This window comes from Anomaloglossus baeobatrachus, chromosome 9 (genome assembly GCF_048569485.1).
Source record: "Anomaloglossus baeobatrachus isolate aAnoBae1 chromosome 9, aAnoBae1.hap1, whole genome shotgun sequence".
NCBI classification, from domain to species: domain Eukaryota; kingdom Metazoa; phylum Chordata; class Amphibia; order Anura; family Aromobatidae; genus Anomaloglossus; species Anomaloglossus baeobatrachus.
In genome coordinates, this window is record NC_134361.1 from 73,923,638 (window position 1) to 73,937,736 (window position 14,099).

At 49.9% G+C, this 14,099-nt stretch overlaps 1 protein-coding gene across 3 annotated transcripts in view; it reads left to right on the forward strand.

The window, feature by feature from the left end:
• The window catches only part of AFF2 (ALF transcription elongation factor 2), a 763,896-nt gene that overhangs the window by 457,525 nt on the left and 292,272 nt on the right, over positions 1 to 14,099 (forward strand). The window lies entirely within an intron of this gene.

Consider the following 14,099-nt stretch of genomic DNA (forward strand, 5'->3'; position numbering starts at 1 on the left):
TAACGTGTGACATCCCTCATACGATTTTGTTGTCTGATGCTATGTGCGCAGGTGTGAGCTCTGCACCGCAGCTTAAAAAAGGTCTGCTTCAGAGCGCAGCTGAAAAGCTGCGTTCTGAAGCGCCTCACAATGTCTGTCATTCACTAATCTCTGTCAGTCGGTCACTATCTCTGTCCCTCACTCTCAGTCCATGTCAGTCTATCCCCCTCTCTCATATACTCACCGATCCCCGATCCCTGGCGCTGCACGGCTTTCTCACTGCTCCGGCGGCTTTTACTGTTTTGAAAAAGCCGGCCGCCCATTAAACAATTTCGTATTCCCTGCTTTCCCCGCCCACCAGCGCCTATGATTGGTTACAGTGAGACACGCCCCCACTCTGAGTGACAGGTGTCACACTGCACCCAATCACAGCAGTCGGTGGGCGTGTCTATACTGTGTAGTGAAATAAATAATTAAATAATTAAAAAAAACGGCGTGAGGTTCCCCCCATTTTTAAAACCAGCCAGATAAAGCCATACGGCTGAAGGCTGGTATTCTCAGGATGGGGAGCTCCACGTTATGGGGAGCCCCCCACCCTAATAATATCAGCCAACAGCCGCCAAGAATTGCCGCATACATTATATGCGACAGTTCTGGGACTGTACCCGGCTCTTCCCGATTTACCCTGGTGCGTTGGCAAATCGGGGTAATAAGGAGTTATTGGCAGCCCATAGCTGCCAATAAGTCCTAGATTAATCATGTCAGGCGTCTATGAGACACCCTCCATGATTAATCTGTAAGTTACAGTAAATAAACACACACCCGAAAAAATCCTTTATTAGAAATAAAAACACACACATATACCCTGGTTCACCACTTTAATCAGCCCCAAAAAGCCCTCCTTGTCCGGCGTAATCCAGGATGATCCAGCGTCGCTTCCACCGCAGCTGCATGCAGGTGACCGGAGCTGCAGCAGACACAGCCGCTCCGGTCACCTCCACACAGCTAATGAAGACAGCCGCGCGATCAGCTGCTGTCACTGAGGTTACCCGCTGTCACTGGATCCAGCGGTGGATGCAGCGGTGGCCGCGGGTAACCTCAGTGACAGCAGCTGATCGCGCGGCTGTGTTCATTTGCTGTGTGGAGGTGACCGGAGCGGCTGTGTGTGCTGCAGCTCCGGTCACCTCCATGCAGCAGCGCTGGATGCGACGCTGGATCATCCTGGATTACGCCGGACAAGGAGGGCTTTTTGGGACTGATTAAAGTGGTGAACCAGGGTATATGTGTGTGTTTTTATTTCTAATAAAGGATTTTTTTCTGGTGTGTGTGTTTATTTACTGTAACTTACAGATTAATCATGGAGGGTGTCTCATAGACGCCTGACATGATTAATCTAGGACTTATTGGCAGCTATGGGCTGCCAATAACTCCTTATTACCCCGATTTGCCAACGCACCAGGGTAAATCGGGAAGAGCCGGGTACAGTCCCAGAACTGTCGCATATAATGTATGCGGCAATTCTGGGCGGCTGTTGGCTGATATTGTTAGGGTGGGGGGCTCCCCATAACGTGGAGCTCCCCATCCTGAGAATACCAGCCTTCAGCCGTATGGCTTTATCTGGCTGGTTTTAAAAATGGGGGGGACCGCACGCCGTTTTTTTTAATTATTTAATTATTTATTTCACTACACAGTATAGACACGCCCACCGGCTGCTGTGATTGGGTGCAGTGTGACACCTGTCACTCAGAGTGGGGGCGTGTCTCACTGTAACCAATCATAGGCGCTGGTGGGCGGGGAAAGCAGGGAATACGAAATTGTTTAATGGGCGGCCGGCTTTTTCAAAATAGTAAAAGCCGCCGGAGCAGTGTGAATGCCGTGGAGCGCCGGAGATCGGGGATTGGTGAGTATATGAGAGAGGGCTGCTAACTTCAGTTACTCAGGAGATTAGCGGTCACCGGTGAGTCTTCACTGGTGACCGCTAATCAGGACGCGACACAGACAGAGCCGCAGCATCACAATGAAGTCGGGTGAAGTTCACCCGAGTTCATTCTGACAGTGCGGCTCTGTCTGTGTCTGCTGTCATCTGCCATTCAGCTCTGCTACATGGCTGTCTGTGTCTGCTGTTAGCGGCCATGTAGCAGAGCTGAATGGCAGATGACATAGTAAAAACGCATCCCTACACATTACACACGCATTACACACGCTTGGCAAGTCAATAAATAAAAAAAAAAAAAGGTGCTCAATGCATACGTCACAGAACACATGATCTAAAGGATCACACACAAAATTGACCAATTTAACATAGACTACTAACGCTCGTGTGACAGCAAATGAACGAACCACGTGAAATCTCATAGATCCCGTATGCAACCTGGGCGTGTCACATCGCAAATGCAATTGTACAACTAATTGCAACGTGTAAAGTGGGCTTAAGGGAAGACTTTTGTTCAATACTTCCAAATGATAGTGTGCAGGCACCGAAATTAGTGTTTATGACGGCAACAGGTAGAGGAAGGCCAGGCAGGCGGACAGGGGCGGGAATAGATAAGAAGACCTTACCTACATTTTCCCACCCCTGTTACACCTGTCAATCAAATAGCAGTGCATTGCTATAACTTTACTTGCACATATTTCTGAAATAAAACATCGAAATTCAGAACAAAAGGTATGCTTACATTCAGCATCCTAGTATAGCACTGGCTTTACTTTATATATGAAAGTCCCAATGGTTGGTTCTCTTTATGGGTCTTACCCCCTCCATTCACTTCAATAGGAGCCTATCTGCAGTGCTAGCGGCCACATCTGTGCTGATAGCAGCTGCTGGATGTTGAACCTCTACTGATTTTGATAATGATGACCTACTCTATAGCCCCCCATGCACATTAGACCAAAGTCAGACGTACCCAGCTATTTTGACTGATGTGGCCAATGATCTAATATATAAGGGCGCCAGCCAACTGTATCGAACGAGAAAGTCTAATTTCAGACTGATAATCAATTTGTTCTTCCAGAGATAAGCTTCAAGCAGAAATGTCTGTCTGTGGCTTTCTGGATAGGAATACAGTAGTGCTCAGTCAAAACACCCATCCTGGGAATTGGAGAAATGGTAGAGATGGGCATCAGCCCAACGATTGTCCGAAGCAATGCTAGGCTGATAGCAATCTAATGTGTATGTGGGGTCTTAAGTGTGAGTATCAATATCAAAGCATTAAACAACCCTTTAAGTTATCCATCAGACTGCTATAAACTAAATATGTTTTTTAGCAGGATGCATTCCCCACTTCTGTCATCTGTTATGAGTGTGTCACAGGTGACAGACAGTCATGTGGTTTCTGGCAATAGAAGGTCAGAGTGTTCGGCTGTGCAAAATGCTCCCTGACTTTCTATTGTTCCTGCTGTCAGTTTTCATTGTATTAGGTAGCTTTCCTGCTGGGTTTTCATCTCTTCCCCTTTTGGACCCAGGGGAGTCCTCCATCCATCCAACTGCAGATTATCAGTATTCTCAATGTGCTTAAATTCTCCCATCTTCCCTAGACTTGTGCTAGTGATATTATTCAGTTAATTCTAGCTCTGTTTGCAAGAAGGTGGCTTGTACTCATCTGTAGTATCGTTGCTGAAACTTTGCTGAACTTCATTTTCCCCCTGTCTGTCCCTGTGTCTTCTCTACTGTTTAGTGGAGTTGACAAAGAGCTCATCCCACCCGTTCCCTATTTACTGTCCAGCACTAAGGATACCTAAGGTCAGTTATCTGGCTCAGCGCATGGGTGGGGAACCTATCTAGGGTGGGGAGGGACCCCAGGGTCCAGCGGTAGGTTTTGTCAGCTGTCAGCATCTCCCCTTCCTAGACAGGGTTTCACTTCGCTTCCCTTTTGCTATTCGCTTGATAACGTTAACTCAGAGTTGTGTAGTATACTCAGCCCAGGAAAAAACCTATTGTGCCGATATTGCTTCTATAGACAGTTTGGAATTTAGTGGTTTCTCAAGACCGTATGCAAATCGATTTTATTTGCCATATTTTAGAGGCACTGTTTAGTGATGAGTGAGCACAAAAGTGCTCAGGTGCTCAATATTCAAATTGAGCATGTCGGACTCTAGGAAATGCTTGAGTCGAGTACTGAGCACAAGAGAAGTCAAAGAATGACTCAAGCATATTTTTCCTGAGCCACCATTCTGGAACCTGCACTGATCGAGCCCCTAGCCACCACAGTCCCCATCATCTGCATGCAGCAGACATCGTCCAGCAACCTCTGTTCCATCTTCCTGGCCACTACAGTCCAGGTGTGTGACGCTCTGGGCAAGCCAGGGGTCACAGGTCACAACACCAACACGCACCCCACATTCCCTGTAGGAACACCAAGGTCAGAACACAAATCCTTGTTGCCTTCCTCCAGGGGCTGATGTCCACACCAGGGGGTGGGCCAGGCGGTTGGCTCCGCCCACCAAGGAGTTCACATCCCTGGAGGCGGGAAAACCAGGCAGATTAGGTTTGGAGTTGAAGGAGTAAACAGAAAAGATTAAGTGGAGAGTTCAAAGTGAGAGGAAGGAGAAGGAGGACAGTGAGAGTAGTGACAGCGAAAGTGACAGTTGGAAAGCCTGAAGTTGGTCCGGGTGTGTTCCCCGGACTGAGACAGCAAGGTTGGCAGACGGCGGTGATCGTCTGCAGGAGAGGCTACTTGGAGGTTGCCGAAAGGACCGTGGACGGGTGGTGGCCCGGCGGTACCGGAGCGGTATACGAAGAGAAGCCAGCACCAGTGGCAGGGGCCTTTCGGATCCCGGCAAGGCTAGGAGTCGCCATAATTTGCCAAATCCGTCAGTGAAGGGGACCTCCGGGTCTCCCAGCAGCAAAGTCCCGATTGAAGGCAACAGTCCGACCGTGAAGGGGAGACACCGCCACCGCCAAGGCACCAGTTTTCCAGGGCCAGCGCCTGCGGGCAAGAGAGGGGCTCCTCCGGCTCATATCCAAGCTGGGGAGCGGGTTACCGGTGGGAATCCATCGCTACCAAAGAACCGTACTTAGGTGCAGGGAAGTGACCGTCACCGCTAACTGCAGGGAACATCAGCACCGTAGCCGTCCGAGGGACCCGTCCAACCAGCCGTTTGTTTACCGTGAACTGTGTCATCATCCTTGGGCTGAGTGAGTACCTCCGTGCCGTGCGGCACAGCGCTACCCCTGCGTCCCTGCACCTCCACAGGCCCCATAACCCGCCTGTCCACCATTCCAACCCCATCACTGGGCCCCGGGACCACCAAACCCCCTACCCACGGAGGGGCAAATCAACAACTAGCTGCTCCATACCACCACTCCCGGGATCCCCAGACAGAGCAGCGGTGGTGTCCACGCAATCACCACAACCGTGGGTGGCGTCACGGACAATAAACTATCCCAAAAACAAAACCCCTTTCACTCACAGGCGAGGAGCGCCGCTCGAGTCCCCGGGATCCGGCCCATCGCTTGAGCCACCGAGCAGCAGCAGGCCGCAGCAGCAGCGGCAGTCGGACCCGAGCAGTGGGAGAGCGCAGCGTCCCCTCCTCCGCCCGCGACAACTTGGCGTCACGAACAGGATCTTACCGCTCTGCCGTTGGGTAGAGGTGCGCCTTGTGACCGCCGGAGGTGTCCGGCCGGAAAATTTCAGAAGCCGCCATCTTTGGCGCGAAGAGTCCCCGCTCGAGCGTCTTCTCGAGTAGCAGAGGCGCGAAGGCCAAAACCCCGCCCCGATAGAGGAGGGGCCGGAGAGAGGCTAAGGGGGACGAAATGGCGACTGGACGCATGTAGCCACTGCTATAAAAGCAGAGACGCCAGGACTCTGCAGCTACCCTGTTCCTGGAAGAAGCCGCCAGCAGCATGTGGATGCCGTCCCGAAGCACCGTAGCCCCCGCGCCGTGAACCGCGGCGTGGGTGGAGATCCGGACCGCGCAGCTCTACCAAAGGCTGCAGGTTAAGATGCAGCTCCTCATGGGGGAGTGGGAGGCCGACATGGCGGATGTCATAGCGACCGTGCGGAGACGCGAGGAGGAAGCTGAGGAAGGGAGGGTGAGTGACCCACGCCCCGATGCCCTTGAAGGGTCGGTCATCGCGGCTGCGGGACCCGGTCTAAACCCTCTCGCCCTGTTACCTCCCTCGCCACCCGTCTCGGAAGCCGTGATCCCGCCACTAGGCCCGCTGCCACCGCAACCGGCAGCGATACCCAGCATGCCCGCCCCGGCGGGCCGACCTGTAGCCGGAGCCCGTAGCAAACCGGAGGTGCTGCCCTGGAAGGCCCCCATAGTCTGAACCGGAGGCATCCCCTGAGAAGTCCCCCGAGCCGGAGCTGATCACCCGTTCCGTGCCGAAGGCCCAACCGCGGAAAGCCCCTGTGCCCATCCCCCACACCTCGGCTGAGGTTGCGCCGGGTTGCCGCTGCAAGGCGGCGTCCAAGGCCAAGAAGCCGCGGGACCTGCCGCCCAGATCCCTAAGAGTGGGCAGCGTCCAAAATGTCCCGCGGGGCCCGACCCGTGCGCCGGAGCTCGCAGCAGCGCCGTACTGGGACAGGGAGCCGGTACCGTTGGGCCTGGAGATTGAAGAGAGGGAAAGGAAGAAGGCGGAGTTGGTGGCCCGTGCAATCCGGTAAAAAGAGAACCTCCGTCAGGCAACTTTCCGTGTCCGGGGCCCGTTGTATGAAGGGCAGGTGAGGCGGTTTGATGTCCGCCGGGGCTACGGATTCCTTTATGAACCGGGCCTGGAGGCTGAAGTGTTTATAGCCCGGCGGGATTTGAATGCTCACCTGCCTGAGGAGCACCCTGGTCGGAACTTGATGCCGGGCGACTTGGTCCAGTACACCCAGCACTGTGGGGAGAGGGGGTGGTTCGCGCTGGATGCCAAGTTAAGGGGCAGCCAAGAGTCCCGTGTGAGCGCCGAGCCCCCTCCCTCAGGTGATGCTGAGGACTCCGAGTGATGGCAGCGGAGTACCGTTGCACCGTCCCCGTTGGGACCAGAAAGTCTGTGTGCGTTTTGAAAGTTTTGAAAAAGTTTGCAAAAGATGATAAATGAAATGAAACCGTGAAGTTCACCTGATTACTGTGATTTGGAAAACCGGCCGTTGCCGGCATTGTTGTCCCCGTGGGGACCATCCACAATGTTTTGCATAGGGAACTCTCTATGGACAAGTCCGTGAACTTGCAGGGCAACCACAGACGTTAAGTGGCTTGTAAATAAAAATGTTTTGTTACCGTTGCAGCACCGTTACCACCTCCGGAGAGGCAGATTGGAGGGAGGGCCCGCAGTAGAGCAGGCTGGGGCCCAGCCACCACAGGAACCGGTGGCTACCCTCTGGAGGGGAAGGACAGATCCCGCTCGGGTAACTTGGTTCAGGACTGGGGTCAAGGGGTGCTGCCTGTTTTCTAGGGGCAGCATCAGGGCCAGGTTACTTGGGTGGGAGAGAGCGGCAACCGCAACCGTTCGTTACCGTAACGTTCAAGCAATGTGCCTCCCGATGTGGGATGATGTTCTTTTACTTGTATGTCTTGTTTTATCTTTTTCAGAAAAAAAAAAAAGGAAAATAAAACCGGTGTTGGACGGGCAGCCCGAGGACGGTCTGCGTTTTGCTAAGGGGGAATGTGACGCCCTGGGCAAGCCAGGGGTCACAGGTCACAACACCAACACGCACCCCACATTCCATGTAGGAACACCAAGGTCAGAACACAAATCCTTGTTGCCTTCCTCCAGGGGCTGATGTCCACACCAGGGGGTGGGCCAGGCGGTTGGCTCCGCCCACCGAGGAGTTCACAGCTCTGGAGGTGGGAAAACCAGGCAGATTAGGTTTGGAGTTGAAGGAGTAAACAGAAAAGATTAAGTGGAGAGTTCAAAGTGAGAGGAAGGAGAAGGAGGACAGTGAGAGTAGTGACAGCGAAAGTGACAGTTGGAAAGCCTGAAGTTGGTCCGGGTGTGTGCTCCGGACTGAGACAGCAAGGTTGGCAGACGGCGGTGATCGTCTGCAGGAGAGGCTACTTGGAGGTTGCCGAAAGGACCGTGGACGGGTGGTGGCCCGGCGGTACCGGAGCGATATACGAAGAGAAGCCAGCACCAGTGGCAGGGGCCTTTCGGATCCCGGCAAGGCTAGGAGTCGCCATAATTTGCCAAATCCGTCAGTGAAGGGGACCTCCGGGTCTCCCAGCAGCAAAGTCCCGATTGAAGGCAACAGTCCGACCGTGAAGGGGAGACACCGCCACCGCCAAGGCACCAGTTTTCCAGGGCCAGCGCCTGCGGGCAAGAGAGGGGCTCCTCCGGCTCATATCCAAGCTGGGGAGCGGGTTACCGGTGGGAATCCATCGCTACCAAAGAACCGTACTTAGGTGCAGGGAAGTGACCGTCACCGCTAACTGCAGGGAACATCAGCACCGTAGCCGTCCGAGGGACCCGTCCAACCAGCCGTTTGTTTACCGTGAACTGTGTCATCATCCTTGGGCTGAGTGAGTACCTCCGTGCCGTGCGGCACAGCGCTACCCCTGCGTCCCTGCACCTCCACAGGCCCCATAACCCGCCTGTCCACCATCCCAACCCCATCACTGGGCCCCGGGACCACCAAACCCCCTACCCACGGAGGGGCAAATCAACAACTAGCTGCTCCATACCACCACTCCCGGGATCCCCAGACAGAGCAGCGGTGGTGTCCACGCAATCACCACAACCGTGGGTGGCGTCACGAACAATAAACTATCCCAAAAACCAAACCCCTTTCACTCACGGGCGAGGAGCGCCGCTCGAGTCCCCGGAATCCGGCCCATTGCTCGAGCCTCCGAGCAGCAGCAGGCCGCAGCAGCAGCGGCAGCCGGACCCGAGCAGTGGGAGAGCGCAGCGTCCCCTCCTCCGCCCGCGACAGGTGCATCTGGCATTGCCCTGTTACTTCTGTGTGCACCATCCAAATGTTCGCACCCGGTCAAAGTAACATGGAATGGAAGTTGCTTGGCGATGCCAGTTGCACCTAGATGATAGGGATTGTCGTGATTAAGAAGACGGAATGGAGGTTGTCAGGTGATGTCTGCTGCTTGTGACATTCGGATGACGGGGACTGTGGAGGCCGGGGACTGTATCGGGGCAGGTAACAGAATGGGGAGTCGAGCATTTAGATTGGGCACCCATGGTACTTGATTGAGCTCCGAGCATTCCGAGTACCAAGCAGTGCGGAGCACGCTCGCTCATCACTAGTACTGTTCTATGTGCATATGGAGACTGTTTACTTTTAAGTCACTATTGACCAGAATTACACATTAACAGCACACATAAATAGAAATAGTAATTAGTCACATTACAGTAGTTCATTTATTGTACTTTTTTTCGCTAGATTATTCACACAAGAATGTTGCAAAACACCAAAACCTTGGCTTATGTCTTCTAGAGCCATTCTCTCTCTAACTCGTGGACAGAATTGACATTGTAATTTGTTGGAAGGATGGAAATCCATGGTAATAACGCTGCTCCATTCATTCTAGTCCTAATTTTTGTCTATAGCCTTGCATAACTATTTGGCTACATCATTCACCTGACATGACTGAATCCAATAATTTGATAAAGTATTAACAAACGTTTGGCCATGCAAAGACCGTAATGAACATTCTTAGTAGTGGTACATTTGAAAAAGGACTTATGTTCTTCTGCTTTATCCAAGAAATGGGAGAGTATATGAAGAAAAGGAAGGGATCTAGAAAGCCTGTCAGTATTCAACAAGCTCAGACCTAACCTCATGGTGACTTCACTTGTACAAAAAATGCTATAAATTTCCCATCAAGATTTGCAGGCAGAAAGTTGAAATACAATGGATGAGATTTTAACAAATCTTGTTCATACAATGTGAAATAAGTGAGGTCATTTAAATTTTCAACATTTCAATTCTTTCAATGACTTTTCACCTCTGACTTTTTTTGGCTTCCTTGTGCATATATCATAAATCTCTGCTTGGATGTGGTACAGGAAGCACACCAAATAAGTCATCTACTTGTGTCACCTGGGTGATAACAAAAAATAAACTGTAAAAAAGAAACAGAATAAATCTAATATACTGTATAAAGCTGAGTGTATGTGTGTATGTATGTATGTATGTATTTCCGCTAAAGGAATCCGCACCGGTGCATTTACAATCACGAAATTTTGTACAGATGCCTCATGTGACTCAGGGAACGTCATAGACTATGTTTTGACGGGAAAATCTAACCCCACGCTTTACAGTTACTCTCCAAAATCCTGTCTCCATTAAATTGAATGGAGGTGGGAGCTACAGGCTATTCATGGCAACTGTCAGTGGTTGCTATAGGAACAAAATAAACTGTTAGTATAAGAAACTAGTGCGTGAGGTAATATGATGTCCGTGGTGAGACGGATAGAGACAGACAGAAAAAGACAGACAGACAGACACAGACAGAGAGAGACAGGGAAAGAGACAGAGAGATAGAGACAGACAGAGAGACAGCCGGGCAAAGAGACAGCCCGGCAAAGAGACAGCCCGGCAAAGAGACAGACGGGCAAAGAGACAGACGGGCAAAGTGACAGATAGGGAAAGAGACAGCCCTAGAAAAAAGAGACAGCCCTGGAAAAAAGAAACAGCCGGGCAAAGAGACAGCCAGGCAAAGAAACAGCTGGGCAAAGAGACAGTCGGGGAAAGGGACAGACCTAGAAAGAGAGACAGACGGGGAAAGAGACAGATCTGGAATGAGACAGACCTGGAAAGAGAGACAGATGGGAAAGAGACAAACGGGGAAAGAGAGAGACAGACAGACACACACATAGAGACAGACACAGAGGTAGAGAGAGACAGACAGACACAGAGGTGGAGACAGATAGACTGATACAAATACAGACAGAGACATAGACACAGACAGACAAGGAAAGAGACAGACAGAGAGACAGACAGACAGACAGCGACACACAGACAGAGACTGGGAGAGAGACAGAGAGATAGTTACTATCCCGGGCAACGCCCGGGTCTTACAGCTAGTAATAAATAAAATAAAAAGTCAAACAAAATTCGGGGATGTATGAAGAGAAGCATTGAATCTAGACTAAGAGAGGTCATTATTCCCCTTTACTCTGCCCAGGTCAGACCCCACCTGGAATACTGTGTACAGTTCTGGGCTTCTCAATTCAAGAAAGACATCGATATATTGGAGCAAGTCCAGAGAAGAGCAACCAAAATGGCAGAAGGTCTGCAAACCATGTCCTATGAAAGCTGGCTGAAAGAACTAGAGAAGCCTGACAGGAGACTTAATAGCGGTCTACAAATATCTGAAAGGTAGTCACAGTGCAGAGGGAATCACCCTATTCTCATTAGCACAAGGAAATACAAGAAGCAATGGGATGAAACTAAAAGGAAGGAGATTCAAATTAGACATTAGGAACAACTTTCTGACAGTGAGAGCAATCAGAGAGTGGAACAGTCAACTATGGGAGGCAGTGAGCTCTTCATGAATGGAAATCTTCTGGTGGAAGCTGGATAAACATAGCTGGGATGATTTAGGAAAACCTGCACTCGCAGGGAGTTGGACCCGATGGTCCTTGAGGTCCCTTCCAAAGCTACTATTCTATGATTTAAGTAAATAAAACAATAATTTTTCTTTAATTATAAGTATAAACATATTTGTAGACACTTGCTCACTATTACTATTTAGTCATCTGGGCAATAGTGACTAGCTGTTATGCGATGTTCGGCTTTGCACACACCTGCGGTCACGGTGTTGTTGGACTCTGTTCATACCACAGAGCCTGACAAGCAACCTGAGGCTTTTGTATTGTTCTGCCTGAGTCTGGTGGTGGCTGGTTCAGGTTCACTGGTCTTCAGCTCTGCAGGCGTTATTTCCTGCAGACAGGTGAATAGGACCTAAGAGCTCAGGTTACTAATTGCCACGTACAGCTGTCTCCTCACTATTCCTTCCTGTATGTGCCGATGATAGCGATAGCTTCAGCTTTTGCTCCAGTGATTCCCGGTCTTGGGGATTTTCCTGTTTATGGTGATCTCTGTTGCACCTCTGAGTGGTGTGAGCATTCCCCAGTTGTGCGTTCCCACCCCCCTTTTTCCATTGTTTTCCCAGTACACATATTGTCTCGCTTTGTGTTTTGAGTGCTGTGTATACGAGTTTCCATTCTCCTTTGTACATGTTGTCCAAGGCAGTGGGAGAGGGGAAGTAAGATCAGGGCTCGGACAGGAGTTAGGGTCACGCTGGAGGCTCGGACCTGGCTTCCATCAAACCTACCTTTGAGATAAGGCATTGTGCAGGGACCCCAGTCTGAGGGTCAGCCTAGGGGCCCCTATGCCATCATTAAATACCCCTATGCACCCCATGAAACTAGCTAGGACAAGCTCTCAGGAGATTGTGACCTTTAAAAAAAAAAGAAAGAAAGAAAATTAAAAATAAATTTATTTAGGTGGGTAACATTGTGTTTGTTTGCCCCAAATTTATGTTAGATGGAAACATTTATTTGTGCAATTTTTTTAAAAAAAAGACTAGTTGTTTGCTATTCTCGGGCCTAGCTCTACAAGTGAGCTATTCACGGAGAGATCAAGCACACCATCTTGTATTTTTATAATTTTTTTTATGGTCTCATATTCAGGACTGATCCTTAAGCCTGCTTTACACGTTACAATTACACATGCGATCTCGTATGCGATCGCACCCGCTCCCATCGTATGTGCGGCACGTTCAATTTGTTGCTAGTGTCGCACAAACAATGAAATCCCGTCACACGTACTTGCCTTCCATATGACCTCGCTGTGGGCAGCGAACAACCACTTCCTGTAGTGGGAGGGACGTTCGGCGTCACAGCGATGTCACACGGCAGCCGGCCAATAGAAGCGAAGGGGCAGAGATGAGTGGGACGTAAACATCCCGCCCACTTCCTTCCGCATTGCAGGACGCAGGTAAGCTGCAGTTCATCGTTCCCGGGGTGTCACACGGAGCGACGTGTGCTGCCTCTGGAACATTGAACAACCGGACGTTCAATTTTTAGTAATTGAACGACGTGTATGCGATCAACGGTTTTTCGTTCAATTGCAATCGCACGTAGGTTTCACACACTACAATATCACTAACGATGCCGGATGTGCGTCACTTACGATGGGACCCTGCCGAGACATCCGTAGATATATTGTAGCATGTAAAGCCCGCTTAAATGGACTGGCTGGGCAAATGTTTTAGCTGTTTGTTAGGTGTAAGAAGGTATTAATATAAAAAGATGAAGCAACAGTGATTTCCAAAATCAACTTCAGCTCTGTAGAGAAGAAGCCCAATTCATAAATGGTTTTGCCCAAAGATATTCCATTGTGTGTACTACATGTATGAACTCCACTTGAGGAAAAGTAGAATAGGAAAAAGAAACAGAGTTGTGACTTGTGTGTTTCTTTGCATGTCCACTCATTAAGTCCCATAAATTAATTTCACATCAAACTCATAATGTGAAACATGAAAGTTCAAAATTATTTGTAGCATCTGCTTATTAAACACATTATTGCAACCACTCCTGTCAAGGTCATGTTAGGTATTCTATATTAGTTACTGTTTCCCTGCAATTTACAGATCATTTTTCCAAGCACAGAGCTTGACAATTTCTGCATATTACCTTATCAAAAGCAATGACACAACTGACACTAAAATGAGAGAACACTTTGTACATGTCTGAAAGTGCTAGAAAATGCTTCTCGCAGAATTTGTAGTTGTAATAAATGTGTTTATAGAACTTATATAGAACATCCGAGCTAATCAATAGACTTGGATGGTGATGGACAAGAAGAGTGACATATGGAAACAATTGTAAGGCATTACAATGTATATTATTACTAGTAGCTCGTACACTGGAGAACTTCAGCACATCCAAGGTGTTACTTGAGGATACCGAATCTCAGTGTAATTATTGTCCTCAACTATCCTCTGTAGCATTGTGTCCTCAAACTTGAAAGAAAGATCTTTAAGGACTCATCAGTTTGTAGGGTCTGGTTGATTGGTCACCTTGATGACAAAAAATGGGCACACCTCTGATCCGACAAGGGCAGGAACAATGAGTTCAGCATGGCCATCGAGTCGACGGAACCGGGTATTCCCAGCCAGTTTCCCATGCTGGTACTTTCCAGGCCTCAACCTAAGTAACATCTGTGATCTAACGA